Genomic DNA, 6,238 nt, shown 5'->3' with positions numbered 1-6,238 from the left:
GAGCTCTGTGCGCTGTAGGAACCGTCGCTTCTGCTGCAGACACAGTCGACACAGTGCAGCAGTATTTGATGTCTCAAAACCCCATGCATACACATTCAAAACAGAGAGGCTTATATACTGTTAGTACAATGAATGTGTTTGTAAAACGGATAGATTTTAACATAAATGTGAAAAATAAATGTGTTCACTTTCTCATCTGACCACAGTATGAGAATAGCTTGAAGAGCAGTGAGTGATCACGTTCTGCTCTATAAGTCCATCCTTCTGGTCGGCCATATTTTTATTTGATCCATAAAAGGGAGCAATCGACACGGCCCTGATTAATACATTATCATATGACAGTTTCATGTTCAGTGTCCAAGAGGGAGTGTGTTGGATTTTTGTATATGATGTGTGTTTTTTATGTCTGTTAAAATCTGAGTTTGTTTGCAAAAACCTCCACACATTAAAAACAAGACACACGTGATTAGGTCCATGGAGATGAAGGTCCCGGGTTCAACCCCAGGCCGTGCCCTCATCTGCTCCAGCGCTGGATGTGGAGAAGTTGTAACAGAAGTGGTTGTCTGCCTGTCTGTCTGTCTGACTGTCTGCCTGGCCATTTTCGTCATTGTACATTGACTGTGTCCTCAGTGTTGAGATAATCTATACATCTGGTCATGTTTCTCTCTACGCACGGATGTGGTTTGCAAGTGACTACCGCCTCTGACTGACTCATCTAGGTGTTGCGAAATAGACAAACTCTACAGGCAAACTCTGCAGACAAAGTTGTAGAAAAGGAGCTTTCCCTGTGTCATTCTGCAATCACCTTGGTGCTTGTTGTCTCTCTCTCTCTCTTTCTCTCTCTCTCTCTCTCTCGCTCTCTCTTTTTCTCTCTCTCTCTCTCTCTCTCTCAACAAGTTTGTTTTTGCTGGTTGTTGAAATTGTACATAAACATTGGCTAAAAGCACGCTCGACCGGGTTACTGAAACTGATTATTAGCAGCGATGCATCATCATGTTTGTTGTTGTTGTTGTCAGGGGTGAGGGGGCGGTGGGCGGGGACAATCAGCAGCCAATCACATCGGCCACAACACACATCCCCCCCCCCCCCCCCCCCCCACCCCCAAATCCATCCAACCATAAGAACCACCTCCACCACCACCCCAACCCCACCCCCCCACCCAGTCACACGTTCAAATGTCACGCCGGCATCCAGCTGCAGACGGAGGGAGGGAGGGGGGGGGGGGGGGTGTTGGGCTGGGGCTACTGGGGGCAGTTGGGAATGCAAAGCGACTCCCCCGCCTCCCCCGTCCTGCAATGTTACACACTGGATGTTCATCGATGTGACATCCAACCCCCCCCCCCGCCACCCGACCTATTCTCTGGTACAGGATGTGATGGGGGGGTCCGGGCGTCAGATTGACAGGTGGGCCAGGGCAGACGGTGATGGATTGTGTCAAGCCCAGATGGTAAAATGTTGCAGTGACCCATGAATATTGAACCTGCCTGCAGGGCTATGACCGACTCACTGGTGGGGGTGCCCTCGCTGTGTGTGTGTGTGTGTGTGTGTGTGTGTGTGTGTGTGTGTGTGTGTGTGTGTGTGTGTGTGTGTGTGTGTGTGTGTGTGTGTGTGTGTGTGTGTGTGTGTGTGTGTCAGTCTACATGTTATATATGTGTTGACTTGAACATGGCATGTATATACTGTATATATATATATATATATATATAGTATTCATAATGTGTCTGTATGTTTGTGCCTGCCTGTGAGTGTCTTTCTGTGTGTGTGTGTGTGTGTGTGTGTGTGTGAGCTGTCCAATGAGATTGACAGTGGTTCTGACACCTTTTGTTAAGCTTCAGGTGAACCAGAATATGAATTTCGATCACCAACCCTAATACATTTGCATTCAACAGTGGCACTCACACTGCTGGGGAGACATCCAGACAATATACAATAATGTTATACTAGTTCCACAAGTAGGTTCTACTAGTTTCACAATCTATTTCACTTTCTGTACAGCCTTGTTAATTTATTTTCTGGACTTTTTAAACTAAAAAAGTGCCGGAATGATCCCAGAAACAGCATATCAATAACTAATACACCATTAACAGCTTCTCTATTGAATATCAATGAACATGCACTAAAAGCCTAATGAATGGACAATGTACTGGTTTATTTTAGTAAAACAGCCAGTAAAACAGCAATATGTTGGTGGTTTAGTACCACAATAAGGCTGCAACCGTCAAGCCCCCAAAGTATTTTTCCGAAGCAAATTAATTAGACGGCACATGGGGTAACTCTGTGCTGTTTATTTTGAAAAGCAGGGGATAAAGAGAAGAGAACAAGAGAGAGACAAAGATGTAATGAGAGAGAGAGAGATAGAAACACGAAAAAAACACTGCTAGAGAGAGAATACTAGTATCGGAAGTCAACAGTAAGAGAGAGAGAGAGAGAGAGAGAGAGAGAAACAAGAGAGAGAGAGAGAGACAAGAGAGCGAGAGACTAATGAGCTAACCGCAGGGCCTCCACCCGGTCGCCAATAGTAACTAGGTCACTCTTGCTGTGGTGGTGGTGCTGGTTCGGGGGGGTGGGTAGTGGTCTGGTGGTGGGGTGAGGGTGTTGGTTGAGGGTGGCAGGGCTGGCGGGTACTGTCTGACTGTACACTACTATACTACAGTCAGAACCCATACTGTGAACCACTACTATACTACAGTCAGAACCCATACTGTGGACCACTACTATACTACAGTCAGAACCCATACTGTGGACCACTACTATACTACAGTCAGAACCCATACTGTGGACCACTACTATACTACAGTCAGAACCCATACTGTGGACCACTACTATACTACAGTCAGAACCCATACTGTGGACCACTACTATACTACAGTCAGAACCCATACTGTGGACCACTACTACTATACGACAGTCAGAACCCATACTGTGGACCACTACTATACTACAGTCAGAACCCATACTGTGGACCACTACTACTATACGACAGTCAGAACCCATACTGTGGACCACTACTACTGCACTTAAAACTAAAAATGTATACAAACTCTCTTTGGGTTGCAGACCCCCTGCGATGGCGTCTCCCAGTACATAGACAAATGGAGATCAGAGAAGGCATTAGTGTGTTTCCATGGGTCCATGCTGTAGCAGCAGTCCCTGTCTTGCTGGGTTCTATTCTGTGCAAAGCGACAGAATACAGTGAAATGAACGTCCACACTTTTAGTGGACGTTCTTTCTCAGTACTTTTCCGCTGGGAGGCACACCCCCTAGCCACTTGACTGTGGACATGAGAGTTCACACTCTGTACTTTTCCACTTGGAGTCAAACACCCAAACCACTTCACTGACCGACCCCTCCTACTGTCTTTCTTCATCCTTATTACCGGAAACTCTGACTCACGCTTCGCTCGGATATTGATGTATTGAAGCGATCCATGCTTGTACTTCAGAGAATATCAACGTAATCACGAGTGAAACAGGTGGTTTCCTGGTCCCAGGTTTATTGACTTGGGTTTTATATTCAGGCCATATAGAGGAGGAAGAGGAAGACAAGGATGAGGAAGATGTAGGAGGCTTCAGGTCCACCAGTTAGAGGACGGTCGAGGCAGAGGGTCTTCACCAGACCACAGTAATCACACCCTTACAGCAGTGTGTGTGTGTGTGTGTGTGTGTGTGTGTGTGTGTGTGTGTGTGTGTGTGTGTGTGTGTGTGTGTGTGTGTGTGTGTGTGTGTGTGTGTGTGTGAGATTGTAAGTGTGTGTGTGTGTGTGTGTGCTACACAGTAATGAGTGTTTACTTGAACTGCTCAAGCGGAGTGGGCATCGATACGAGAGCAAGCATCAGTGTTATTAGTGTTGTCTCCCTGTCTCTCTTCACCACTTCTCTCTCCCTTCCTTTCCTTCGTTTCCTCCCTATCTTTCTGCCTCCATCTCCTACTCTCTCCCTCCCTGTCGCTTTCCTTTCTGTCTTTTTGTTTTTCTCCCTCTTTTCCTCTTTCAGTCGCTCTCCCCATCCCTCTCTCTATCCTCTCTGTCTGTCTTTCTGTTTCTCCCCCAGTCTCTCCTTCTCTCTCGCTCTCTCTCCCCATCCCTCTCTCTATCCTGTCTGTCTTTCTGTTTCTCCCCCAGTCTGTTTCTCTCTCTCTCCCCATCCCTCTCTCTATCCTCTGTCTGTCTTTCTGTTTCTCCCCCAGTCTCTCCTTCTCTCTCGCTCTCTCTCTCCCCATCCCTCTCTCTATCCTCTCTGTGTCCGTCTTTCTCTGTTTCTCCCCCCCAGTCTTTCTTTCTCTCTCGCTCTCCCCATCCCTCTCTTTCTCTATTCCAAATATATATTTTGCCCCTCTCTCAAGCACCCTATATTTAAACATCTGTATTTGCACTGTGCCGCATCAAATAAAATCCTTATCAAGCTGCAAGGATATGAATGAAATGATAAATCATGAGAATACAAGAGACAGGAGCTCAGTGATCTGGACAAACCACTTTATTTCTGATATGGGAACTATACACTGTACATTCAGTCACTGTAGTATATAAGCATAACTATTTTCAAACATAATCTCATAAAGACCTTTACTTTACATTATAGTCCGGTGTGAGGTGGGGGAGTTGGAGGTGGGGGTGGGGGTGGGGGGGGATTAAAAAAAAAAAGAAAAAGCTGTGAAAGGATGAGAGAGAGAGGGGGGAGGAAAGGAGATCGATAAATAAGCCAAGCCTTCTTCTTCTTCTCATACTGTATATGTGGCATTAATAAATGGAGAGCTTACATTTACCTCTTAGATAAAAAATATTTCTAGAATGATGAGTGTATATAGCGTTAGCAGCAGCAGTAGGGCTAGTGGGGTACAGGGGGGCGAGGGTGAGGGGGGGAGGGGGGGTTTGGGTGGGTCTTGCACGGGTGGCGTAGTCTTGACCTTTAACCTGTCGTATTTCCTTAGCACAGGTCAGCTTTTGGATACCGATGAAGATAATGTTAAAAATATATTTATATATATATATGAACTGGTGGAAAAAAAAGCCATTCGATACAAAGACTACAGTAAAAAAAAATGAAAAGGAAATGAAAAAAGGTGAATAACATTGTGTGTATGTCAGGGGTATTCTTGTTTGCACTGCGATCATTTTTGTTTTCCCCCGAAACACCGTTCTCGGTTAAAAAACGTAAATTACAAAACAAAACAAACGAAAACAAGACAGCTATTGTAAGAAACAAATTCTTCTTTTTAAAAAGAAAAAGAAAACACCATGTACATATATTATACAATATTGTCAACTGAAAAAAATATTTACATTTGTAAATTGTTATTCAAATGTGGCTAGTATTTTGTCTACTTTGTTTTTATATGGACTATTATTGCTGCTTATTTTCCATATTTTTTTAGCAAAATCATTTTTGATTAGAAAACAACGTTGTTAAACTTACAATTGTCGCTTTAACAGGGGAGTGCCAAAAGCCAAATGTTTTATTTTATTTTCTTGGCCTCTCTGTTGTAGAAAACCATGCGCAAGGTAAACTACAGCAAGGACATCAAGTCCTCTGAGTGTAAAAACAACTAGAAAATGTACCAATTTTAGGTCTGTTTTAAACCGCAGACTCTTAACAACGCTGGACTTTGTCGTGTTGGTTAAGAAATAAGCTATAAATGTAAGCCCCTCTTAGTTATCAGCCCACTCACCTCGAGGCAGGTCGACCAGATTGTGAATAAAAGGGAAGGCCTGTATATACAACCAAGAGAAACAATTAACCATCTCCTGCAACGGTACAAGTGGCTTTTTTTGTTTGTTTACTTTGTATGTATAGAAAACGTCTTGCATGCATAATCATTGATTTGTAAAGGAAGCAAAAAAAACACTCATTCAAAAAACTAAAAAAGCATTTCGCATCAAGCAATTATTAAGTTGTTTTCTTTCCAACGGTGAAAAAAAAATCCAACACATACTGTCGAGAAACGTTTTGTAAACTTGTTTGAGAAATACTGTTAGAAAAGAGCTGCTGAGCATGGTGATTGTTTCATTATTATTATTATTATTATTATGAGAAGGTTCTAGACTTCTCCTTTAGTTTGAGCGCACTGACATCTCACTACAGTGTTAATCTTCACAGTAGCGGCACGCAGCTTTCGTCCGCACACGCGCACCAGCGACGCCGAGCTTAGCGACTCCAAGCCAGAGAAGGTCGTCTTAGCGACGCTGAGCTAGCAACGCTAAACCAGTGTCGCTAAGATAGCTTTGCTAGGTGAGCAATGCA

This window comes from Micromesistius poutassou, assembly GCF_964030765.1.
Source record: "Micromesistius poutassou genome assembly, chromosome: 15".
Classification (NCBI taxonomy): Eukaryota; Metazoa; Chordata; class Actinopteri; order Gadiformes; family Gadidae; genus Micromesistius; species Micromesistius poutassou.
Note: the sequence above shows the minus strand (reverse complement) of the source record.